Below are 27,455 nucleotides of genomic sequence, written 5' to 3' on the forward strand. Positions count from 1 at the left end.
AAAAATGTTTAGGTAATCTATGTCCTTCACTTTCATATTTAATTTTTAAGCATCTGTTTGTCATTTGTATATATTTTTAACTTGCTAATATTTAATTCAGATTGCATTCAATCTATAAATCAATTTGGGGAAATTTAACACTGTCAAGTCTTCCAATTCATAAACATGATATATCTCCCGATTTATTTAGATCTTCTTTGATTACCCTTTATAATGTTTTATATTTGCCAATGTGTATATCTCATACATCTTTTGATAACTCTATTCCTAAGTTTTTATTGTTTTAATGCTATTGTAAATGAAATTTGCCATTTTTCTTTTCCTTTTTTATTTATTTTTAATGTTTATTTATTTGAGAGAGAGATCTTGAGCAGGGGAGGGGTAGAGAGAGGGAGACGCAGAATCCCAAGCAGACTCTGTGCTGTCAGCACGGAGCCCCATGTGGGGTTCAAACCCACAAATCATGAGATCATGACCTGAGCCAAAACCAGGAGTCAGTCTCTTAACCAACTGAACTACCCAGGTGCCCCTATACATTTTATATTCTAATTATTCATTGCTAATATACAGAAATACAATTGATTCCTATATAGTTACCTTTTATTCTGTGACCTTATTAAATTCACTTACTAGTTTTAAGAGCTTGTTAGTAGTTCCTTAGAATTTTCAACATACATTGTCACATCATCTGCAAATAGAGATAAGAGACTTTTTTACTTCTTTATTACTAGTCTTTTTGTATTTCATTCCTTTTTCTTAGTGCACTGACTAGGATCTCCAAAACAATGGTAGATAGAAGTAATGAGAGATGACATCTTTTCCTTGCTATTGACTTTAAGTAGAAAACACTGACCATTCAACACTAAGTATGAATTTAGCTATAGATTTTTTTTTTAGTAAGTGTACATAATCACATTAAGAGAGTTCTAAACCCAGGTAGATGAGAGATTTTTTTTTTCATAAATGGGTGTGTTAAGGCTTTTTATTGCCCAGGCTATGGTCTATTTTGGCAAATGTACCATGTGAACCTGAGAAATGCATTTTTCCATCATTCTGTGTACTATTCAATAAATACCAAACTAAGTCAAGGTAATTAGTAGCGTTGTTCAGATCTTTGTTGAGAGAGGAGTGTACAAATCTCCAATTATGATTATGAAATGTCTATTTCTCTCTTTAATTTTGTCTATTTTCATTTAATGTATTTTGAATCTCTTACATTAGCCACACACATATTTACAATTGTTTTTTCTTCCTAGTGAATTGACATTTTTGTCATTATGAAATATCCCTCTTTATATCTTATAATTTTTATAGTATAGAAATCTATTTTGTCTGATATTAGTACAACCAGTGCAACATTTTTATGCTTACTATTTGCATTGTTTGACTTTTCCCATTCATTTGGTTTCAAACTATCTGGGCTTTTATATTTAAAATACATCTCTTATGGACAGAATATAGTTGGGCCATGCATTTTTATCCATTCTGACAATTTCTACATTGCAGTTGGAGAGGTAGGTCCATTATTATTTAACACAATTATTAATAAGGTTGAGTTTGGGTCTATCATTTTATGATTTGTTTTCTCCCCATCTCTTCTTTTCTTGTTCTTCTGTTCTCCCTTTCTTTTATTTTTTGGATTGTTAGAATAATTTTTGAACTTCATTTTCATTTTCCTACCGGCTTTTTGCCATACTTCTCTGCATTACATATTTTTAATGATTGCTCTAAAGATTATACATCTTTAATTTTTTATAATCAACTAATAGTTAATATAGTACCTCTTCATGATATATATGGAAATCTTGGAATCGCATACGTCCACTTACTCTCATCCCAGATCCTCCTGCCATAGCTATTGTATATACTACTTCTACATATTTTAATTCCACACATCTTTTTGTTTTAAACAGTTATATGTATAATAAAGATATTAAGAGGAAGAAGATAAAATCAAATTGTTTAGCATTTAGCCAGATAATTGCTGTTTTTGATGTTCTCCATTCTTTTCTTGTGATCTGAGATTTTATCTGACATCATTTTCCTGCAGCCTGAAGTACTTTCTTTAGCGTTTTTTGTAATGCAGTTCTGCTTGAAACAAATTCCTTTATTTTTGTTTCATTTGAAAATTTCTTTAATTTATCTCCAATCTTGGAGGCTATTTTCACTGATTGTATAATTGTAGAATTCTGGGTTTTCAGGATGTGTGTGTGTGTGTGTGTGTGTGTGTGTGTGTGTGTGTGTGTTACTTTCAGGCCTTTAAAGATTTTCCACTTTCATCTAGTCTCCATAATTTTTCATGAATATCAGCCCTGAGCTACTCTTATCCACCTACTATCTTGTACAAAAGCTAATCATTTTATTCTCCTTTATCAGGAAGATAAATTGACTTTACCAACTTTGTTTTGCCAAACAATTGGCAGAGATATGAGAAGATTTTTAGTCTTTTTTTTCTTCCCTGTCTACATAGCCCTCGTAAATAAAGGGTTATTTAGAAAAAAGTTATTAAAACAAATGTCTCCAACCTGACCTTGAATTAATAATCTCTGCCCCTGTGAAAAGAAAGAAAAAAGAGCATCCTTTTCTAGCCTCAGGATATATGTTCCCTGAATGACTTTTTTGGAACTGAGATGAGAGAAAAGTGTTTGCTTTGAAAGCAGTCTTTTATTCCCAGGTGTATTGGAAAGCTGGTGTTGTGCATGGCAGATCTGGGGTTGGAATTAAGCCTATAATTATATCAAGAATAAAACTTCAAGGGGCTACACACTCCTTCCGGAAGCGCTTTAGTCTCTATGCTCAGATGAAAAGGGAAAGAAGTAGCAAAGTCACCCATCTAAGTGGTGTATATAAACAAGAAGAAGTTAACTTCTGAAAAACAGAACAAAACAAAACAAAAAATAAAAAGGAAACAGAACAGACTGGTTCTCCCCTTTTAAACTTGCCCCTCCCTATATCCTGAAAAACATACCCAGTGTTTAGGGCTCAACTACATTTGTCTTTAGTCTTCTCTAATGGGCATTTATAAGGAATGTGCCCTGTTCCAGCATGCTAAAGGTGTCTTATGCTTTTAAGTGTCTAAAAAGGCATACTACAAATTTCCTCCTGAGTGGAGCGCAGCTTGAGAAGCCGTATGATACAGGTCAGACTACAGCATTTGGAGCCAAGTCAACATGAGTTCAAATCCTTGCTGTGCCTTTTATTGAAAAGCCTCAGATTTAATAAGTGAATCGAAAACTTTAAATGAAAAGGACTTCAAGTCAAATTCATACTCCTAAGAACACCTGTTTTTACAGACTAAAAGTTGGCGAAGTCCATTCTCTGTCTTCAGGCTACCTGATAACATGCCACCTAGCCACATAATTTGGGCATTTTTCTGAATTCCAGGCATAAACTGAGATAACCACTGTGTCTCTGGTAAAAGGAAGACCCCAGAGCTGCATACCTGCTTATTTGCTGTTTCCTATTCTGGGGTCAGTTCCGAGCTTCCCACTGTTAAGTAAATTGTTCTTTACTTGAACACATCCTATCCCTCCTCTCAGAAGGTTGTAATTCTTAGGAAAAAATAGAGGAGGCTGCAAAACTGGGAAATGTTTCCCAGCTTACTGATAAAACATAAGGAACTGTCATTCATAATGGATAATTACAGATATTAACGCAAGACAGAAAGGTTTGGGAGAACATCCTCTCTCATCTACCTCTTCATTCTTGACAATCCACAACATTTTTCTTGGTTCTGATGACAATGAATTGGAAACACGAATGTTGTGTGAAGTCATTAAAAAGTACAAAGTGAGTTACATTGTTCTACATATGAGTAATCATAAATTCTGGAAATCATCTAAGTTGATGGCAGAAAAGGAAATAGCATTAAATATTAAATGCAAGCTTGGGGGCTAAGAAAATACCCTGAGGAAAATTCTTTGTAATACTAAATGAAGACCATCCATCAAAGCAGGAGAGTATAGAGAAGATGGTGTGCCCTTAGGCAGATGGGACTGGTAGAAACCCTCTTCCCACTCACATCTTCCAGCCCAGTTGAGGATGTCGGTGCAAATTTAGAGCTGTCACATAGTTATCATGCCACAATTTAACCCAACTGACAAAAGTATCTAGCATCCCAAGATGCCACAGCTTAATAGATAACTTTTAATTTGAAGATCTGTGAGGAGTGCCCACGTTCCTACAAAACCTGGCCTCTACTGAAAATTCCTTCCATATGTAGGTGGTGAGGTCCATTTCCTTTTCTGAAATTAAGTGGGCTCCTGGAGAGTGTATGGTCAACCACATGTATGCTATCCCTTTACTTTTGTTGTCAGGTTTAGAAGAATGTCTTAAAAAGGAATGACAATTAAGCCACTACTTAAAAAAGCCAAATGCCTTTTTGCCTTCATCCTTTGTTTGCTTCTATCCAGCCCTGGGGTAGAATGGTCTGCTACCTAGGCAAGTTAACAGAAGTTGATTAGAATTTAGGAATTCAACTCTGGTGCAAAATTCCAGTTTTAGGGGCATCTGGCTGACTCAGTGGGCGGAAGCATGTGTCTCTTATCTCAGGGTTTTGAGTTCAAGCCCCATATTGGATGTGGAGATTACTTAAATAATAAAATCTAAAAAAGAAAAAAAAGACTTCCAATTATAGCTGCCTCTTATCAGCATCTCACCTCCGCTGTTGGCATTTATTTTTTATTTATTTCACTTTCTACCTAAGTCAGGTCCACCAGCTTTTCCAGCACATACACTCAGAGTTGTCAGATCTGGAGCCTTTTGGTGTATGAGTCACCAGTTCTTATGACTTAGGTGCAAATGGATCCCTTAATAACTAACAGGTAATTTTGAAAATTAAAATTGGAAAATATAGAATCATAGAAACAGAGCATTTACCATCATGGAATTTTTATTCTAATAAAAAAGCCAAACCCTCCCTCCCTCTTGCTCTCTTTCAATCTCTCTCTCTCTCTGCCTCTCTCTTTTTTCTTTTTCCTTTCCTTTCTTTCTGTTTGTGGTTGTTTATTTTTTGATTCAATTATATCTGGCTTTATCTTAGACTACACTGTTCTGATCCTTAACTGAAGACAGTGGGGGGTTGGTATACATACTAAGTATTTTTTGTAGCTAGGTTCAAGGATTCTGCCCCTGGATTTGGATCTTCATTTGTCATTAGCCCCTGCCCTATCCTAGCCCCAAGGACTTGACAGCTGATCTTCCTCCTTCCCTAACCAAGTTCTATTCTGCAAAGTTCAGCCCTTCATTGTTGTTTTAAACTATGCTTCAAACCTTTAAAATGGAATTATAGTTCATTTCAGATTTCACTATTATTAATGTTCAAAGTTAACTTTTCACATTATTGACTTGTGTTATTTGTTGATTTGTTTTATCTGATATATGCATATAGTGCAAAATTTATAAGCTACAGAAGTCCTTGTGGTCAAAAGTATGTCTCCCTCCCAAGCCCTACCTCCCCGCCGATTGTTTTTCCTCTAGAGAGTCAAAAGCTCTTACCAACTTATTAAATTTTTTTCAGAGATATTCTATGTATGTACAATTATTTTCATATGTCTATATGTGTATATTCTTTAAATTGATTTTTAATTATATAAGCAATGTATGAACATTATTTCCTTATACAAATTAAAACAATACAGGGTAGGTTTAGGTCCTCTTTGACCATTTCTCCAATCCCAGTTTCTTCCCAAATGTAACCACTGTGAGTAATCTAGCATCAGCATAGCATAAATTCTTCCAAAATGTTTCTTTGCACGTACTAAAAATATATGTATCTACAGAAAACATGTAGCATTATTTATTTTTTTTTTTTTACTAAAAGATATACTGCAAGAATCATTCTCCACCTTGTTTTGGGTCAAACTTTCAAAGCACCCCCACTTCTAACGGTAGAAACCTTTTCTCTATTGTACCTGGTTTTTCCAAAAGCCAGAAGATGACTTTATTACCTCCAGATCCCAGGACAAGCCTCCCACTGGTCCATCCACAAAGTTCTTGTTTGTTCTCAGAGAGAACCCTTGGAACTGAGATGGGGAAGAGAAGGGCTGTGTTCAATGAAGGAGGGAGGTAGCTTGGCAACAAATATCTCATGTTCTCTTTGATGGCTCATCCTGTAGTTTTTTTTCCTAGGAAGTAGTGACCTTACAGAATCCTTTTATCATGGAATAAAACTTGACACAGACACTAACAAGACAACTGGCCTCTCCTCTGGTCATTAACTGGAGAGTTCAAAACCAGGAAAACGTATCATGCAGAGCTGTTTCTTATCATGAACAGAAAGAGGGTGGGTCACAATCCCACCACTGTAATAGGAACTTTTAACATATTGTGTAAGGAGAAAAGGCAAAATCGGAGACATCTAAGTGATCAGATTCTGTGCAGTTACTTGACAGTAATGTCCATGTCACTTTGACAATGTACCTCACACTAATGATCACACAGCCTTCCAGAGGGAAGATGCTATTTTTGAGAAATGATCAAAGCTTTGCCACAGATTTGTATGACCATCTTTATGATTTGAAAATCTTACATGATGTTAAACAGGGTATCTGAATATTTTAAGGAACCAGGAAGCCACTAAATTAGAGAGACACCTACTGCATTGTGAGACTGCTTAATTGGCTCAGTTTTTTCATTACTGAAACTTTGGATCCTACTCTGACCTCCAGGTCAACATTAAATAAATTTAAGCCCTCTTAATAATGATCAGAGTCAATCTTTCATAAGACAAAACCCCCTGTTAATCTGAGAATGCTTATGCCCATCTAGAATATGAACAGGCTTCTAAGACATCTTATTTTTACCTAGACCTATCCATCAGAATTTAAAGGCATCAGCTCTCTTTCATCATGAACAAGTTTCTTAACAATGCACTTGTCATTGCTTACTATAAATTTTTGTGTTTGAAATGAGATTCTTGGAATAAATCTCCTTTTATTTTGTTATAGTTTGTGTAGAAATGAAAATCAAGGTCATCCCTGGGTTATATTATTTGTTTGCCAAAGCAAGAATCCAAGAAGTGGCCAGTCATAACCTAGCCCTTCCTTCCCCACAATATTTAATGTCATCATTGCTTAATCTTATTTCACTTATTTTAATCCCATCAGATTTGTGGTTGATGAAACAAAGTTTTGAGATATTAGCTCATATTTTTTCCACAATATATCTATCAGTATAGTAAAAAAAAAAAAGAAGAAGAAGCTATATCTCGTGCTTTTGCTCGATATATATGGGATGCTTATATTAGTATTTGGCACAATCTGTGTTTATCATACAAGATAAAGAATGGGTTTTTGTAAGCAAGTCAAAATATCAGATGCTGTCCTTGTAATGAAATAGCCATTTCCCCTTAAGAGGCAAAATCTTCAATTAATAATTTGAATAAAATAGTTTGTTATAAAAGAATATCATCTGGTGACAAAAACTCATTTATGATTTTTCTTTGGTTCTTGTCCCATGCCATGTTTGCTTGATTATGAACTGGGTAAATCTTTACTCATTTTGAGCTGCCTTTTGCCAGTTGTTTTATTTCTTTTAGCAACACAAATGGTTCTCATAGCCTACTTGTCCTCAGCTAGGCTGTCTTGCATTATTGCCAATTTGAGGATGGTTTCAGGTTTGTCAACATGTTTTCAGGGAAGGGTTGGGCAAGGAATGTTTCCTTCTTTTGTTTGTGTGTGTGTCTTAGAATTAACTTTGTTCTTTCCTATTCTCCTTTGCAGCCCATCCCAAAATCCCCTAAGGATTCAAACCTTAGGACGGGACTGACTCTGGGGGGTGGGGGGAAGATTGTGGAGGGAACTTTTAATATGATTTATTTGGGTCTTTTCTCTTCTTGAGAACCACCAAAACATTGGCCCAAAGCTTTTGGTCTAGATCTTCCCTTCTCCTAGCAAGTTGAGATTTATAAGTGATATTCATGAAGGCCTTTTGCAAAGATAGGGAATGGGGGAAGGAAGATACTTCTGCTACCATGGGCCTGCCTCACTCTTTCCCATATTGTGTCGTCCTCCTGTCTACTCTCCTTACCATGATGTCTTACACAGGGCAAGTGTTCAATAGATATGTACGAAAAACTACTCCCTCATTTGATGTCCCTTGACCACCAAGCTAGGCCAATCTCTCCCTCAAGGATGAGAGGGAAGTAAGTCTGCATTGGCTTACTAGGTGTTGCAGGGTCTAAGTGAACGTACTAGAATTCACATATGAAAAATAATGTAACTGTGTTTTCTGTGACTGATCTAGAACTCTGCAGACTCCTAATAGCCAATCAACTCACATGAGTTAAAAGAATGAATGTGTTTCATCTTGCTCTGAATCCTCTTCCCAGTGCTGGCAGGCAGTAGTTGTGGGATGATTAAATCTTGTCCATTTGCAGTAACTCAGTCTTTTCTCGCTTTAGAGTCTATTTTGGGCAAACTTAATCCCATTGGGGTAATTGTTCAGTCCTTCAGGGCTTCTGCCTCTTCCCCAGGTGGCACATGGGCACAGAAGGGACTTGTGGGTGTTCAAGGTGACACTGGTAAAGAGCTTTTTGTTCTCCCTTGATCCTTCTCTGGATGACTGAGATCACATTGAGATGTAGTTCATGTTTCCTCGTGTTTGGACATCAGTTTCTGTCCTCCCTGTACCCTCTGCTGAATAGGGTGGTCAATTTTTGGTTCACTATTTTGGTTTTAGCAATAGTGATTGCTCTCGGAGAACACAACTCACTACACCCTGCTGACTGCTCTTTAAAAAAAATTGTTCCCTTTTTATTGTTATAAGAACACAACATGAGATATACCCTCTTAACAAAAATTTCAAGTATACAATCCAGTAATGTTAACTATAGGCACAATGTTGTACAGTTATCTCTAGAACTTAATCATCCCGCGTAACTGAAACTTATACCTGTTAAGCAGCAACTCCCCATTTTCCACTGCCCCCAAACCCTGGTAACCCCAGTTCTACTCTCTCCTTCTCTTTGAAAGATTTATATACCTCATATAGGTGGTATCATACAGTATTTGTCTATGTCTGGTTTATTTTACCTAGTATAATGTCGTCAAGGCTTATAATGTTGTTGCCTATGGCAGGATTTCTTTCCTTATTAATGCTGAATAATATTCCATTGTATGTATATGCCACATTTTTTTATCCATTCATTCACTGATGGATGTTTAGGTTGTTTCTACATTTTGGCTATGGAAAATAATGCTGCAATGAATATGAGAGTGCAAGTATCTCTTTGAGATTCTGATTTCAATTCTTTTGGGTAGATATCCAGAATGTCCTTCGAAAAAACTGATATGCACATGAAAAAGAATAAAATTGGACCCTTATCTCACATCATACACAAATGTCAACTCAAAATGTAATAAAGACCTAAATGTAAAACCTGAAACTGTAAGGCTCCTAGAAGAAAATATAAGCTCCTTGACATTGGTCTTAGCAATTGTTTCTAGGATAAGACATCAAAAGCACAGGCAACTAAAGCAAAAATAGGTAAGTGGGACTACATCAAACTAAAAAGCTTCCACACAGCAAAGGAAACAATAGAGTGAAAAGGCAACCTATGAAAGACAGTATGTGCAAACACATTAGTTCTCACACACTCTACTAACTTCTGAGGCTCTCCACCTAAGACATTCCCTCATCCCTTGTTATGTTCCTCACAGCATCACACAGGAATCTCTGTATCTCTTCCATCCTACCCACTGGTTCATCAGTCCAGTGTAGACACTTGTCCTCATGAGGGGTGTTCTACCACATTCACCTCATGTGGGAATATAGCAGGAGTAAATTAGTTTCCCAGGGCTTTCCTAACAAATGTCCACATTCTATGTGGCTTAAAACAGCTGAAATAATTCTTTCACAGTTCTGGATTCTAGAGGTCTAAAATCAAAGTATCAGCTAAGTCTGTTTCTTCTGGAGGGAGAATCTGTTGGATGTGTCTCTCCTAGTCTCTGGTGGTTGTTGGCAAATCCTTGGTATTCTCTGGCTTGCAGCTGTACATGCCTCCATCATACAGTGGTCTCCTTGTGTTCCCTGTGCCCAAATTTCCCTTTTCTTAGAAGAACCAGTTATTGGCTAACCCTAATCCAGCATGACCTCGTCTTAAATTGATTACATCTGCAAAGACCATATTTCTAAATAAGATCACATTCACAGCCACCGGGGCTTAGGACATCAACCTGTCTTTTTGGAGGACACAATTGAAGCCACAACAAAGAGAACTAAATTGGAGCACAAGCCCACGTTCTTGGACTCTCCTTCATCCAACCTGAGGTTTGTATTTGGGTTTCTATCATCTAGCGCCACCCATCTTCAGGGGATGAGGATACAAAATCTCTTCTACATTAGTGTCATCCCCCAGAATATCATTCCTTAATTCCTTGAATCCTCTTCTCACAATGGAAAAATGCTAGTCTCCTTCATGTCTGGTAGAATCTCTACCTTCATCATGTTCCCTTTACCTCACTGTAGAATTCAATGCTTAAACTTCCCAGCTTTGCTCTTGATATATCAACATTGAAGATTGGTCAGAAAGATTTCCCAGCACCCTTTTCTGGGGCTCAGCCATTGCCTCCCATCCATAGAAGCCACTGAGTACTCAGCATCATGGGAATTCTTCCCATGCTCTGAGGGAATGTATACCCCTGCTTACTCCTAAATGTTCTTTTACTTTCCTTAAAGATCAGTATTCCTGGATTTTCTCTGTGAAGATGGTCTTTCCAGTACTTTGAATGAAGGACTTCAGGGGTAAACAAGTTGTGGACTGGCATATTCAGCAGATCACATACCCCATTGAAGAAGAGAAAGACCTAGTATATATTGATCCCTCCAGAAGTAGGAGAGTTCAGAGAGGAGATCAGCAGGTTCTGCATGCACAGGATCCGCAGCGTGAAAGTCCTGTGTGACTAGTCGTCTATGTACAACACCTTTGAGAGAGAGAGATCCATCTGTCATGCTTCCTCTGCAGAATCATTCTAATGCCACTGCATTTTTTGGCCCATTCCAAGCAGCACGGAAGTCATGAGTACTTTATCTGTGATTCAAGTGACTTTAAGATTAATACTGGTTTTAATCTTTAAGTCTCAGCTTCCTTGTATATAACACAGGATGTTAGTATCCTCCTTGAAAGGTCATTATCATTATTAGACAACATATATGCATAGCAACTAGTCTAGTGCCTGATGCTTAGGGGATGCTTAACAAGTAGTAATACATATATCATTAGTCTATTCTGCTTCCCTCTTCTCTCTCTAGATCACATCAGTACTCTGAAATTACTCCTCTTTTCATTGCACCCTCCCCCCAGAAGAAAGACAAGGGAGAAGAAAGAGTATTACCCTCTCTAGAGCTCCTCTTGTCTGCTTCCCCAAAGAGGGAACTTCTGGGATTCAGAGGTTTTCCTGGGCATCTCAGACCAGAACTGATTCTATAATTTGTCAGCCTGACCAAATGAAAGCAATCATAACTACAGAAATTTATGACATGTATGCCAGTCTACTATGTTGCATGGTAATTATGCACAGCACAAAATATGTCTAAGTTTTATTTGGAAGTGTTATTTGACCATTGGATTGATCTTAGTTCACTTGTGCTCATTCTTCACCATTTTTGGTCACAGTGTCTTGGAAAAAAGGAAATGCCAGTCAGTCACTGCACTGAGTCCTCTGGAAAGGGGAAGTGAAACTAGTCCCATGGTCCCTTAGCTCTCCTACTCATAAATGCCTTATCTCAATCCAGGTCTGGCCAGCTCAGTCCAGATTCTTACTGGAGACCTGGTAAAGGGTAGCATCTCATCAGAGCAAGAGGATGTGGGAATTTCATTAGAAGGAAATAGTAAAGATTCATCTGGGAGTGGCTCGAGAGGAGCAGGGTGTTTGTTGTTGTTTGTTTTACTTTGTTTTGTTCTCTTGACACAGATAAGCAAGACCTGTCCGGTCAAACTAACACTGGGTAGTCCCATTTCATCACTGATACAACCGTTCACCCTGCTGCTGAGGCTAAAACCTGGGAGTCATATGTGACTTTCCTTTCTCTTATATCTTGAATCGAATGTAGCAACAATTTCTATCTGTTCTGCCTTTAAAATATACCCCAAATCTAATTACTTCTTTGACTTCCACCTTCATCTCTCACTCAAACCACAGCCTCTACTTGGCTTCCCAATCCCTGCTCTGGTGTCTCCAGTCGATTTTTCACCCAGGTTCCCAAGAAGTCTTTAGAACATGGGTTAAATAATTTTATTGCCCTATTCAAAGCCTTCTAATAGTTTTCTGTTGTACTTGGAATACAATTCAAATTCCTGATCTCAGCCCACAAGATATCTCAGAATTTTTACACCACTCTCTGCCATGTCTTTACTCCACTTTAGGCACACTGGCCTTCTTGCCATCCTTCCTGCCGCCCAAACATGTTCTCACTTGCTATGCCCTTAGAATGGATAGATGTGACCTTTCACTTAGATGTGACCAGCTCCAAGAGGCCTTCTCCATCCCTACTTCCATCATTGTCTGTTCCATTACTTGGTTTTATTTGTCTTTGTAGTTATTAGCACAATTTCAAATTATATATATAGTAAATATTTAATTTATGCATTTCTTCTATATCCCCATCTAAAAGGTGAGCTCATGAAAGCAAGAAGCTTGTTTTGCTCACTGCTGTGTCCTCACAATTTTAAAGAGCACCTGGTCATAATAGACGCTCAGAAGGAGTTGGCAAATGAAGGGAAATTCATCTCTTCATTTGATATCTCCAAATGATATCTTTAAATATCTTTAAAATATCTCCTTGTATTTCATTCTTCACCCACACCTTCTAGCCTCTGAGTTTCCATTTCTTTAGTTGAAACAGTATCTCTAGGTGTTTGGGCTTCAGAAATATTTCCCCACATCATCCCAACAGGCAGCCAAGATTGAGAACCACTGAAATGAATCAGGGATTTCAACATTTAATGTACATATAAGTCACCTGGAAATCCTGCTAAAATGCAGTTTATGATTCAGTAATGGTAGTAGTAGGCTACTTGAAAGCCTGCATTTTCAATAAGTTTCAGGTGGTACCACTACTGCTGGTCCATGAAGTGTGCTCTGAGTAGCAAGGGCCCAGATAATTTCCAAGATCACCTACAGCTCTACATTCTGAAACCAAAGTGAAGATAACACAATCCCTTCCACTTCTGTCCATGAAGACTAATACTGTGTCCCACCCTGGATAGCTCTGGGTTGAGTGCTGTGAGGGCACAAAAGATGAAACATCATTTCCTTCATTTAAAATAATTTTTTTATGTTTAACTTTTAATTTTTAAATAACATCATACTTAAAAAAGTTGCAAAAATAGTAGAAAGATCTCCTGTATATCCTTCAACAAGATTTCTCAAATGCTAAATCTCACTTAAGCATAGTACCATGATCTGAATCAGAAAATTAATGTTGGTATAGTACTATTAATCTACAGACCATGTTCAAATTTTGCCAGTTGTTCCCACTAATGTCCTTGCTTTTTTTTGGCCTGTGGATCCAGTCCAGCATCATGAATTGCATTTAGTTGTTCTGTACCTTTACTTCCCTTAAAAACAGTTCTTTGGTCTTTCTTTGTCTTTCACCATCTTAAAATATCTGTAAAGTACTGGCCAGTTATTTTGTAGAATGCCCCTCAATTTGGATTTATCTGGTGTTTCTTTTTTTCTTTTTTTCTTTTTTAAATAGGCTTTGTGCCCAGCATGGAGCCTCATGTGGGGCTTGAACTCACAACCCTGAGATCAAGACCTGAGCTGATATCAAGAGTCAGACGCTTAATCAACTGAGCCACCCAGTCTGCCCTGACTGATGTTTCTAAGTATTAAATTCATATGGTGAATTGGGGGCAAGAATATCACAGAAGTGATAATGTGTCCTCCTCAGTGCATCATATCAAGGGGGCACAAAATGTGCATTGATCTATCAGTGATGTTAACGATGGTTTCTTGGTGTCTTCCAATACTATTTTCCTCTTTGCAATTAAATACATATGTTATTAGGAGACACTTTGAGATTGCAAATACCCTGTATCTCATCACATTTTCACCCACTAATATTAGCATCCATTAATGATTCTTACTTTAAACAATTATTATTGTGGTATTTAGTCAGATGGTGATTTCCAGTTTCCATCATTCTTTCTATATCTGTTGGAACTCAGCTGTAAGGAAGAGCTTTTCTATGTCTGCCATTTATTTATTTATAAAATTATTATTTATATATACATAAATTTGTGGAATATATATAATATATATAATTTGCTTCCATGTGTATTTTTATGTCTTCTTTAATTTCTTGGTTAACCCATTCATACTTTAGTAGGATGTTCTTTAACCTCCATGTATTTGTGGTCTTTCCAATTTTCTTCTTGTGTTGACTTCAAGTTTCATAGTGTTGTGTTCTGAAAATATGCATAGTATAATCTCAATCTTTCTGTACTTGCTGAGGCCTAATTTGGGACCCAGTATTTGATCTGTACTGGAGAATATTCCATGTTGCACTCAAAAAGAATATACATTCTGCTGCTTTATGTTGAAATGTTCTGAATATATCTATTAAGTCCATCTGATCCAGTGTGTCATTCAAAGCCATTGTTTCCTTGTTAATTTTCTGCTTTGATGACATGTCCATTGTTGTAAGTAGGGTGTTAAAGTCCCCTACCATTATTGTATTATTATCAATGACTTTTTTTTATGTTTGTGATTAATGGATTTATATATTTTGGTGCTTCCAGGTTGGGGGAATTAATACAATTTTTAGATCTTATTTTTGGATAGACCCCTTAATTATGATATAGTGCTCTTCTTCATGTCTTGTTACAGTCTTTGGTTTAAAATCTAGTTTGTCCGATATAAGTATGGCTACCCCAGCTTTCTTTGGACATCCATTAGCATGATAAGTGGTTCTGTATCCCTTCACTTTCAACCTGAAAGTGTCTTTAGGTCTAAAATGAGTCTCTTATAGGCAGCATATAGATGGGTGTTGGTGTTTTGTTTTGTTTTGTTTTTTATCCATTCTGCTGCCCTATGTCTTTTGTTGGAGCATTTAGTATGTTGTTATTCAGAGTGATAGATTATTGATAGATAAGAATCTAGTGCCATTGTATTACCTGTAATGTCATTGTTTCTGGAGATTTTCTCTGTTCCTTTCTAGTCTTTTTTGCTTTTGGCCTTTTTTCACCACTCAAAGAATCCCCTTTAATATTTCTAGGTCTGGTTTAGTGATTGCTAATTCCTTTACTTTTTATTTTTCTGGGAAACTCTGTATCTCTCCTGTTCTGAATGACAATCTTGCTGGATAAAGTGTTCTTGGCTGCATTGTTTTCCCATTCAGCATGTTGAATATATCATGCCACTCCCTTCTGGCCTGCCTCCACAGATTTCTATGGAGAGATCTGCTGCTTATCTGATTTGTCTTCCCTTGTAGGTTAGGGATTTGTTTTCCCTTGCTACTTTCAGGATTCTTTCCTTATCTCTGTATTTTGCATATTTTACTATTATATATTTTGGTGTCGGCAGCCTTTTGTTGTTTTTAATGGGAGTTCTCTGTGCCTGTGGATTTGAATGTCCCTCCCTCCCTCCCTCCTCTGTCTCCCTTCCCTCTGCAGCATCCGTGATTCTTTTCTCCCCTAAATTGCATCTCCACACCTCCAACCTTCCACATTTTGTGGCCTCTTTTCTCCCTCTAGTTGTGCAGTTTTCAGATCAATTTTCTGGAGGTTCAGAATGATTTGATAATTATCTAACTGTGTTTGAGGGATGAGGTAAGCATAGTCCTTCTACTATTCCCTCATCTTATCTCCTCCCCAGATTTTCCATTTATTCCCAATTTGATCTTGAAAGATTGTATGTTTCACGACAGGGATGCCCACTCTCACCACTGTTGTTTAACATAGTGTTGGAAGTTCTAGCATCAGCAATCAGGGAACAAAAGGAAATCAAAGGCATCAAAATTGGCAAAGATGAAGTCAAGCTTTCACTTTTTGCAGATGACATGATATTATACATGGAAAATCCGATAGACTCCACCAAAAGTCTGCTAGAACTGATACATGAATTCAGCAAAGTGGCAGGATACAAAATCAATGTACAGAAATCAGTTGCATTCTTATACACTAACAATGAAGCAACAGAAAGACAAATAAAGAAACTGATCCCATTCACAATTGCACCAAGAAGCATAAAATACCTAGGAATAAATCTAACCAAAGATGTAAAAGATCTGTATGCTGAAAACTATAGAAAGCTTTGAAGGTAATTGAAGAAGATATAAACAAATGGAAAGACATTCCCTGCCCATGGATTGGAAGAATAAATATTGTCAAAATGTCAATACTACCCAAAGCTATCTACACATTCAATGCAATCCCAATCAAAATTGCACCAGCATTCTTCTCGAAACTAGAACAAGCAATCCTAAAATTCATATGGAAACACAAAAGGCCACGAATAGCCAAAGTAATTTTGAAGAAGAAGACCAAAGCAGGAGGCATCACAATCCCAGACTTTAGCCTCTACTACAAAGCTGTAATCATCAAGACAGCATGGTATTGGCACAAAAACAGACACATAGACCAATGGAATAGAATAGAAACCCCAGAACTAGACCACAAACGTATGGCCAACTCATCTTTGACAAAGCAGGAAAGAACATCCAATGGAAAAAAGACAGTCTCTTTAACAAATGGTGCTGGGAGAACTGGACAGCAACATGCAGAAGGTTGAAACTAGACCACTTTCTTACACCATTCACAAAAAAAAAACTCAAAATGGATAAAGGACCTGAATGTGAGACAGGAAACCATCAAAACCCTAGAGGAGAAAGCAGGAAAAGACCTCTCTGACCTCAGCCATAGCAATCTTTTACTCGACACATCCCCAAAGGCAAGGGAATTAAAAGCAAAAATGAATTACTGGGACCTTATGAAGATAAAAAGCTTCTGCACAGCAAAGGAAACAACCAACAAAACTAAAAGGCAACCAACGGAATGGGAAAAGATATTTGCAAATGACATATCGGACAAAGGGCTAGTATCCAAAATCTATAAAGAGCTCACCAAACTCCACACCCAAAAAACAAATAACCCAGTGAAGAAATGGGCAGAAAACATGAATAGACACTTCTCTAAAGAAGACATCCGGATGGCCAACAGGCACATGAAAAGATGCTCAATGTCGCTCCTTATTAGGGAAATACAAATCAAAACCACACTCAGGTATCACCTCATGCCAGTCAGAGTGGCCAAAATGAACAAATCAGGAGACTATAGATGCTGGAGAGGATGTGGAAAACGGGAACCCTCTTGCACTGTTGGTGGGAATGCAAACTGGTGCAGCCACTCTGGAAAACAGTGTGGAGGTTCCTCAGAAAATTAAAAATAGACCTACCCTATGACCCAGCAATAGCACTGCTAGGAATTTACCCAAGGGATACAGGAGTACTGATGCATAGGGGCACTTGTACCCCAATGTTTATAGCAGCACTCTCAACGATAGCCAAATTATGGAAAGAGCTTAAATGTCCATCAACTGATGAATGGATAAAGAAATTGTGGTTTATATACACAATGGAGTACTACGTGGCAATGAGAAAGAACGAAATATGGCCCTTTGTAACAACATGGATGGAACTGGAGAGTGTGATGCTAAGTGAAATAAGCCATACAGAGAAAGACAGATACCATATGCTTTCACTCTTATGTGGATCCTGAGAAACTTAACAGAAACCCATGGGGGGAGGGGAAGGAAAAAAAAAAAAAAGAGGTTAGAGTGGGAGAGAGCCAAAGCATAAGAGACTGTTAAAAACTGAGAACAAACTGAGGGTTGATGTGGGGTGGGAGGGAGGGGAGGGTGGGTGATGGGTATTGAGGAGGGTACCTTTTGGGATGAGCACTGGGTGTTGTATGGAAACCAATTTGACAATAAATTTCATATATTGAAAAAAAAAAGATTGTTTCTATGAATTCATTTTTTTCTAGCTTCTCTAGGCATATAATTTTTCATAGTCATTTCTTATAATCCTTTGTATTTCTGGCTCTTGTTTCTCTTCTTTCATTTCTGATGTTATTTATTTGGTTCCTCTCTGTTTTTTTCTTGATAACTCTGGCTAAAGATTTATCAGTTTTGTTTATCTTTTCAAAGAACCAGCCCTTAGTTTCTTTGCTTTTTGCTTTTTTTTTTTTGTCTCTATTTCATTTATTTCTGCTGATCTTTATTATTTCCTTCCTTCTACTTCCCTTGGGCTGTATTTGTTCTTCCTTTTCTAGTCCCTTTGGGTCTAAGGTTAGATATTTTTCTTTGAAATTTTTCTTATTTCTTGAGGTTGGCATCTATCACTATAAATTTTCCTCTTCTAACTGCTTTCATGGCATCCCAAAGATGTTGGACCATTATGTTTTCATTTTCATTAGTCTCCATGTATTTTTTTATTGTAGAATGTTGTTTAGCCTCTACATTATTGTGGTTTTTCCAGTTTCTTTCTTGCAACTGATTTCTAGTTTCATACTTTTTGGCTGCAAAAGGTGTATGAAATGATTTCAATCTTCCTAAATTTATTGAGACTTGTTTTGTGACCTAATTTGTCATCTAACCTGGGGAATGTTCCATGTGCACTTGAAAGGAACATGTATTCTGTTGTTTGTGCATGGAAAATTCTGTATAGGTCCATCTAGTCTAATATGTCATTCAAAGCTACTGTTTCCTTGTTGGTTTTATCTAAGTGGGATTTGAAGTCCCCTACTATTATTCTTTTACCTTCAATTTCTCTGTTTATGTCTGTTAATACTTGCTTTATGTATTTAGGTGCTCCAATGTTGTTTGCATAGATATTTACAATTATCAATCCTCTTTTGGGTTTGATCCCTTTATCATGATGTCAGTGCCCTCATTTGTCTCTAGTTAGTCTTTGTTTTAAAGTCTGTCTGGGGCACTGGAGTGGCTCAGTTAGTTAAGTGGTTGACTCTTGATTTTGGCTCAGGTTATGAACTCTTGGTCATGGGTACAAGCCCCACATTGGGCTCTGCACTCACAGTGTGAAGCCCACTTTGGATCCTTTATCTCCCTCTCTTACTGCCCCCCAACTCATGTTCTCTCTCTCAAAAATAAATAAACATTTTTTAAAAGGCATATTCTTAAAGTCTGTCTGATATGAATATTGTTACCTCTACATTTTTTTTGCTTTCATTTTTATGGAATATCTGTTTCCATTCCTTTGCTTTCAGTCTGTACATGTGTTTAAGTCTGAAGTGAGTCTTTTGTAGGTAGCATATAGATGGGTCTTATTTTCTTATGCATTCTGTCACCATACGTTTTTTGGTTGGAGCATTTATATCATTTACATTTTTTTTTTTTAAAGAGTGTGAGAGGGGACAGAAGGAGAGGGAGGGAGAGAATCCCAAGTAGGCTCCATGCCCAGTGCAGAACACAACACAGTACTTGATCTCATGACAGTGAGATCATGACCTGAACAAAAATCAAGAGTTGGATGCTTAACTGACTGAGCCACCCAGGCACCCCATACACCATTTACATGTAAAGTAATTATTAATAGGTATGTACTTACTGTTATTTAATTTTTTCTGATTGTTTTTGTAGCTCTTCTCTGTTCCTTTCTTCTTTTCTTGCTCTTTTTCCTTGTGATTGATGACTTTCTTTAGTGCTATGCTTGTTTTCCTTTCTCTTTATTTTTTGTGTATCTACTATAGGTATTTGGTTTGTGGTTACCATGAGGTTCTTATATAACATCATACTTATATAGCAGCCTATATTAAGTTGATAATTATGTAAGTCCAAACACATTAAAGAAACTTCATTTTTACTCCCTGCCACCATGCTTTAAATCTTTTTATTGTGTTTGTCCCCTTAACTAATTTTTCAGATATCATTGATTGTACTACTTTAGTATTTTAGCCTTTATATTGGCTTTATAAGTGATTGCTTTACTACCTTTACTGTGTGTTTACTTTTACTCATGGCAATTTTTCCTCTCATAATTTTTTTTGCTTCTACTTATGGCATTTTCTTTTCTACTTAAATAAGTTCCTTTAACATTTCTTGCAAGGCCATTTTTTTGGTGGTAAACATCTTTAACTTTGGCTAGTCTGGGAAACTCTATCTCTCCTTCCATTCTTAATGATAATCTTGCCAGGTAGAGTATTCTTCATTATAAGGTTTCCCCCCTTTCAGTACTTAGAACATATCACTTCTGGCCTGAAACATTTCTGCTGAAAAATCATCTGATAGGCTTATGGGGCCTTTCTTGTACATTATTAGTAGTTTCTCTCTTGCTCCTTTGAAATTCTCTTTCATTTTTTACATTTAATTACTATGTGACATGGTGTGAACCTCTTTGGGTTGATCTTGTTTCTTAAACCTGGGTTTCCTTTCCTGCTTTAGGGAGGTTTTCAGTTATTATATCTTCAAGTAAGTTTTCTGCCCCCTTTTTCCTCTCCTCTCCTTCTGGGACCCCTATAAGGCAAATGTTTGTTTTCACTTGGTGTTGTCCAAGAGATACATTAACCTATCCTGTTTTAAATTCTTTTTGTCTTTTTTGCTGTTTAACTTGAGTGCTATCCATTACCCTGTCTTCCAGGTCATTGATTCATTCTTCTGTATTTTCTGATCTGCTATTGATTCCCTCTAGTGTAGTTTTCATTTCAATTATTGTATTCTTCAACTCTGATTGGTTCTTTTTTATATTTTCTATCTCTTTGTTGAAGTTATCACTGAGTTTATCCACTGCTTTCTCCAGTCTGGTGACCATCTTTGTGACCATTACTTTCAACCATTTATCAGGTAGATTGATTATGTCCATTTCATTTGGTTATTTTTCTGAGGTTTTGTCTTATTCTTTCATATGGAGCATATTCCTCTGTCTCCTCATTTTGCTTGACTTTCTGTGTTTGTTTCTATGAATTAGGTGGAACAACTACTTCTTCTAAGTTGGAAGTAATGGTATGTATATGGTAGTACCCTCTGTAGACCTTGTGTGCCTGGTGACTTTGGCTGGCTGACTGGAACTGTGGCTTGTGTGGGGTGGGAGTCCCAGAGTACTCCATGATAAAACTGGTGGTATGGCCAGAGCTGAAGTGGGCATGATTCTGGGGCTCTTTATGCAGAGGATGCCGTGGCAGAACTGGTGAAGCTAAAGTGGGTGCTAGCTGTGGGATCCTAAGACTTTCCACAAAGAGGGTGACCTGGCTGAACAGCTGAAACTGAAATAGGTACCAGTTAGGGGTGTCCTGGGCTGCTCAGCACAAGTGTTCCCCAAGCAGGACCATTGGACCCAAGGCAGGTGCTGGCTGAGAGTCCCAGGGCACTACTCACAGGGGACACCCTGGAAGGGTAACTGGAGCCAAAGGCAGCTAGAGCCAAAACAGGCACTAGCCAGAAGGTCCCAGAGTGGTCTGTACTAAGAGTACTCAACCACATCATTTGGAGCTGAAATGTGGTTGGCCTGGAGTGTTTCAGGGTGCCTTGTGCCTGTGTCACCTTGATAAGATGTTTGGAGCTATCGTGAGCATGGACCATGGGTGTTGCAGTGCATGCCGCTCTGGGGCTGCCTCGGTGGGACAGCTTGGGCTGGTGTGGGCTAGGGCCCTGAGGCTAACTGAGGCAAGACAACTATGGCTCCTGGACCCTGCTCCAGTCTGTTCTATGAACTTCGAGGGAGAATGTAAACCACAACACTCACCATCCCCTCTCAGAGGGAGGCCTGGCAGAGCAGTGCCCCCTGCCACCATTTGGCAGGGTTCTAGGGTTGGTTCCCACATACTCTAGTTGCTTTTTTAAGCCACAGCTGTTTTTTCTATGCCCCAGGGCAGACAAATCTGCTCATAGTCCCTTAATACCATCCTTCCTCGCTGCAGCTTAACAGCATTTGAGGGTGAGAATTCCCTTCATTACTGTGTTTCCATCTCTCTTGCTGTTCTCTATGTGGTCTTTTTATCTTTTGTTGTGTAGAAACACAACAGCCCTCGGTTCTGTCAGCCCTCAGTTCTTCTTTAGAAGGAATTGCTCTATAAATAAGTGTAGATTTAGTATGTCCACCGAGGAGGTGAGTTCAGGGTCTTCTAACATCACCATTTGGATCAGAAGAACCCTTGTTAACTCTTTACTGTCATACAGGTACATCAGCCCCTGTTGCCTATGCATTGTGGTTCTAGTGATGTCAATTTCTGTTCCATTTTCATTTATCCCCTTTATCTATTATATAATTGTCTGTCTATCTATCTATCATTTTTGGGAAGGGGGAACAAAAGGAGTGCAACTTCAAATGACAGATTTGTAGACAGTTAGAGAAGGGCAGTTTCTATGAGGATTAGTGCTATTTTTCTTTTAGAAATTATAATAATAGCGTCATGCACAAAATCAGTTTGATTACCCATGCCTTAAATGTTGCTATTCCAAGAGTATAACTTCTCAAAGGGCAGTTATGTTTAAGATCATTTGAGAACAAAGACTTTGGCAAACCATTGTGTCAAGGAGCTGTGTTCTTTTTTGGGCATTTGCATTTTAACAGACTGAGAAATAAATCTAACTTTTCAAGTGAAGAACTATTTACCATCTGCAGTTTGTTAATGTCTGAGGCAGGGAAAATCTGTCGTTCACATACGTTTGTGATGGAGTTGGCAGATTCTACTCTTATGGAAGGTTTCATCAGCAGTGACTGAGATAGAAACACTGCTTCTGAAAACCTGCTTGATGCAATATGGTGAGCCAGCTACTCAGCTTCTGTTTGTGGCAAAAAAAAAAAAAAAAAAAAAAAAAGTCAGCATCTTGAGAGTAGTGTCTTCTCATTTTTTCTTGTGACAAAAATCTGAGTATCATTGATGAAAGAATTGGTATGGTCTAAGATAAAATAGTGACTAATGAATATATTCATCAGATTTCCAAGTACTTGTAGAGCAACTCAGATGGGATCAGGCTACCTTACCAAATGGCCTTGTGCAGCAGACAGAGCCAGGTGTAAGATTTACAGAGGAAAAGGAAGCAAGACGGGAAAAGAATATGAACTCCAAAAACCACTTCACAGAAATAGACTGTGCACAGAGAGAGAAAAAGGAAATTTCGTCCGTTGCCATGAGTGAAAAATTCTAGATGAGGAAAAGATGTTTAAAGGGGATGTAGGGGTGCCTGGGTGGCTCAGTCAGTTCAAGTGGCTGACTTTAGCTCCAGTCACGATCCCCTGGCTGGTGAGTTCGAACCCCACGTTGGGCTCTGTGCTGACAGCTCAGAGCCTGGGAGCCTGCTTCCAATTCTGTGTCTCCCTCTCTCTCTACCCCTTTCCCATCCGCACTCTGTTTCTCTCTTGCAAAAATGAATAAACATTAAAAATAGATAGATGATAGATAGATATATAGATAGATAGAGTATAGAAAGGTTCAGGTGATCTGTTCTAAGCAAGCCTTCTGAGCTGCCTTTTAAAGGAAACTTAATATAAATTGTTATTTATATTATTGTTTATGTTATTTGGTTTGGACTGGTGTTTTTTAAAACCAAAAACAAAACACTAAGCACCAGCAGGATCTAGTAGGATCTAGAAATGATTTGATATATTTGAATAGTAAGCAAGAGTGATAGTATAAAGATTAATCACAAGATATGGGCATTGATCCATTAGGATGGAAACTCAATCAAAATGGCCATCAGGTATAAAGGGCAGTGTGCCACACTGGTACGTGCCAGCTCAATGTCACCCCTGACATTTCTAGGCCTGAAAATGATATGTGGTGATGTATGGGCATGGAGGAGGTGTATGAACTCAAATGTTCTCCTGTGTCAGTTTCATTTGAGCCCCATGAGAAAGTGTGGGAGTGGGAGGGCAGAAGCTAATGACCAATTTCAAATGACCTAAGCCCTGCTTTGTGCATTACTAGACACTGTTACATCTGACACATATTTACTAACTCTGTTTCAAATATAATAACAAGAGAAAATCTTGTGCCTTTTTGGATCATGTTTTGGAATAACAGTACAGGGTAACAAAGATAAGGTCTATTTCCTCCTCTGTTTCTTAGCATTGTTGCATTTCAGTTGGGGCCATGAGTAATTTTGACCAATGGAATGTGAGAAGTGACAGGGGTCACTTTTAGATCAAGGTGGTCAAAAGTCAATGTGCTGGGGCACTTGGGTGTTTCAGTTGGTTAAGCATCTGACTTTGCCTCAAGTCATGATCTTGCAATTCGTGAGTTCAAGCCCCACATGGGGCTCTGCACTGACCGTATGGAGCCTGCTTGGAATTCTCTCTCTCTCTCTCTCTCTCTCTCTCTCTCTCTCTCTCTCTCTCTCTCTCTCTCCCTCCCTCCCTCCCTCCCTCCCTCCCTCCTATGCTTATGCTTTTGCTCTCAAAATAAATAAATAAACATAAAAAAAAACAATGTGTTTCTTCCATCCTTCTATTGACATAGCAACTTTTGAGGCCAAGTGTCCCAAAGAGTGTAGCTATCAGACAGAAAACTGATCCCCACTGAGCATCAAATTTGTGAGAGAAGCAAACATTCTGTGTTAAACCAGAGATTTGCACAGCATAACATAATTTACCCTGACTAGAAATTGGTCCCTAATGGCTGCTGCATAACAAACCCCTGAGGCATTTTCTTTACCGGAAAGCAGGGAACACCCAGATATTGAGATCAAAATGCTGCTTATCCAGGTTATACATTAGCAACGTACTTTCTACAGCTTCCACCTGCAATCACTTAGGAAGGGAGAACTCGAGTATAGTATGCCAGTAGTTCTGGAGCATGTGTTTGAAAACAGAATGTAAATAGTGTATGTTGACTGTCTTTGGGTAGGTGCCACAAGAAATACATGAGTTCAGAGAAGAAATGGCAGACAAAAACAAAAGTAAATGGAGAGTGTTCAGAAGTCCTGAGTTTTGTAGACCTGGAAAAGCCAACGTTTTCTAGACCCCAACAGTGAGAGACAGGATGGAAATGATTTTGGTTTTGCTTCCACCTAGGATATACTTCAAGAGAAGTTGGCCCCCACACTGATGAGACAGAGCTGGGCAATTTACAAAATCATAAATTTTCTCAAATGCATCAAAAACTGAGATTACAAGACAACCAGGTAAACTGAATTCTTGAGAGTGACAGCTTGGCATGTGAATTGCTTTAGCTTTGGCGGAGTAAGGTAGGATGAGGTGGCTAGCATAAAAACACGTAAGAAGCAATCAGCTAAAAATTTACTAAATTCTTGGGGCGCCTCGGTGGTTCAGTCAGTTGAGCATCCAACTTCAGCTCAGATCATGATCTCACGGTTCGTGGGTATGAGCCCCGCATTAGGCTCTGTGCTGATCGCTTGGAGCCTGGAGTTTGTTTCAGATTCTGTGTCTCCCCCGTCTCTGCCCCTCCACTGCTCGCATTGTCTCTGTCTCTCTATCAAAAGTAAATTAAAATATTTTTTTAAAAATTACTAAATTCTTAAAGGCCCATTGTGGGCTAGCATAACAGTTGAAAATAATCCCAGCAGCCCCAGACACAGGGGGAGTTTGCACTCACTCTCAAGTTCTTTTCCATGGCCTCCACCAGAAAAGCCAGTTTGCTTCACAGAAAATCAAACCAAAATAACCTAAGCTAAAAACCTCCTTGTCTGCCTTCAGAGAGTGAGAATCAATGTATAACACCAACTCACATCTTCCCACTCACCAAACAAGTGCTATAAAAAACTCTTAGGTCACAACTGTGTCTTCACAGCTAATTAATCAATCAATCTATTCATTAATCTTTGAAGAGCCGATCTTTGGCTTCAGCTGTATTTTATCTGTAATAAGTATCAACAAACAACTAATTATGCCTGAACATAAGCACCTTCACCTTAGTGTTGGCTCTGAGTTTTTTTTAACTTTAAAACCTTCAGGTTTAGAAAGGTGTTATTTAAGGTTTAGGACTTAAGCTATTTAGTGACCTTAAGCTCTATTATTAGGTATAAAAGAGGCATTAAAACTTCCCAGATGAAATGCAAAGTAGGATTATTACATTGTTGATGGTATAATGCAAAGTGTAAAATCCTTTTCTCCTTAAACCTCTCCCACATGTATTTCAATTGAGGAAGCACTGAGAGCCCAGAGGGAAGGCAAGGCTGTAACAGCACCAATTCCCTACTCCAAAAATTTTCTTTTCCATGTTTAAAGAGTATTGTTTGTTTTTACTCACATATTTTTATAAATAAAAATTTTGTGAATAGAAAATGAAATAAAACACATACTCCCATACCAGGTATACCCACTCTTAACAATTTAATGTGTATCCTTCCAGGCTTTTCTTTCCTAGGCATATATATTTTCAAAATTGGTTTCATATATTATGGACTCTGTTGCACTTCTCAAATTTCTCACCCTTCCATAAGCCTCATCTATCATCATCTTAGGTAATGTTTCAAATGCATGGTCTCATAGGGGGATACCTTCAGCTCCTGCTGAGAATCTGGTCCAATAGGCACCAAATACTTTCAAACACAACCTAACACAGAAAAACAATTATTAAATATTTAGATTTAAAATTTTTTTTTTCAACGTTTATTTATTTTTGGGACAGAGAGAGTCAGAGCATGAACAGGGGAGGGGCAGAGAGAGAGGGAGACACAGAATCGGAATCAGGCTCCAGGCTCTGAGCCATCAGCCCAGAGCCTGACGCGCGGCTCGAACTCACGGAGCGCGAGATCGTGACCTGGCTGAAGTTGGACGCTTAACCGACTGCGCCACCCAGGCGCCCCAATATTTAGATTTTAAAATGTATGCTTTAGGGGAGCCTGGGTGGCTCAGTCGGTTGAGTATCCGACTTCAGCTCAGGTCATGATCTCACGGGTTCGTGAGTTCGAGCCCCGCGTCGGGCTCTGTGCGGACAGCTCAGAGCCTGGAGCCTGCTTCAGATTGTGTGTCTCGCTGTCTCTCTGCCCCTCCCCTGCTCATCCTCTGTCTGTCTCTGTCTCAAAAATAAATAAAACATAAATAAATAAATAGGTAGATAGGTAGATAGATAGATATGTATGCTTTAAGTTTCTTCAAAATCTAAATAAGATAGAGCTTTATACTAAAAAGCTTTACTTCGATATCTCTAAACATTTAGTCATAGGCTAGGGATTATAACTTCAAAATATAAACTACTTAAAACAACATGTATTTGGAAATCTATATTTTTAGAACGGTTTAAAAAATAGGTCACCAGGAGCTTCGAACATGTTGCCATGAGAGACCACTGTAACACACTTGAGAAAAGTAAAAACAGCTCTATGGGCAAAGGAACCTGTACCTGACCTACTTTGAAGGTCAACCGAGCATTTTTTTTAAGTTTTGATTTTGTTAAAACCTGGAATTCCAGGGAAAGGCAAGCCATGGGGGTGGGTGTACGATCTGCCTCCATGTTTCCTATGAAGATTTCATCAGTATCCTTTTGATTCTTATTTTCTTGAACACGCAGTGGTCATTTCTACTCGAATCATGGTGAC

At 38.2% G+C, this 27,455-nt stretch overlaps 1 long non-coding RNA gene across 1 annotated transcript in view; it reads left to right on the forward strand.

The window, feature by feature from the left end:
* Positions 1–27,455, forward strand: part of LOC122487760 — a 248,354-nt gene that overhangs the window by 120,389 nt on the left and 100,510 nt on the right. Inside the window, exon 3 of the long non-coding RNA XR_006298462.1 lies at positions 24,970–25,079. This is a non-coding gene — a long non-coding RNA (uncharacterized LOC122487760). The remainder of the gene's footprint in view (positions 1–24,969; positions 25,080–27,455) is intronic.

This window comes from Prionailurus bengalensis, chromosome A2, assembly GCF_016509475.1.
Source record: "Prionailurus bengalensis isolate Pbe53 chromosome A2, Fcat_Pben_1.1_paternal_pri, whole genome shotgun sequence".
Lineage (NCBI taxonomy): Eukaryota > Metazoa > Chordata > Mammalia > Carnivora > Felidae > Prionailurus > Prionailurus bengalensis.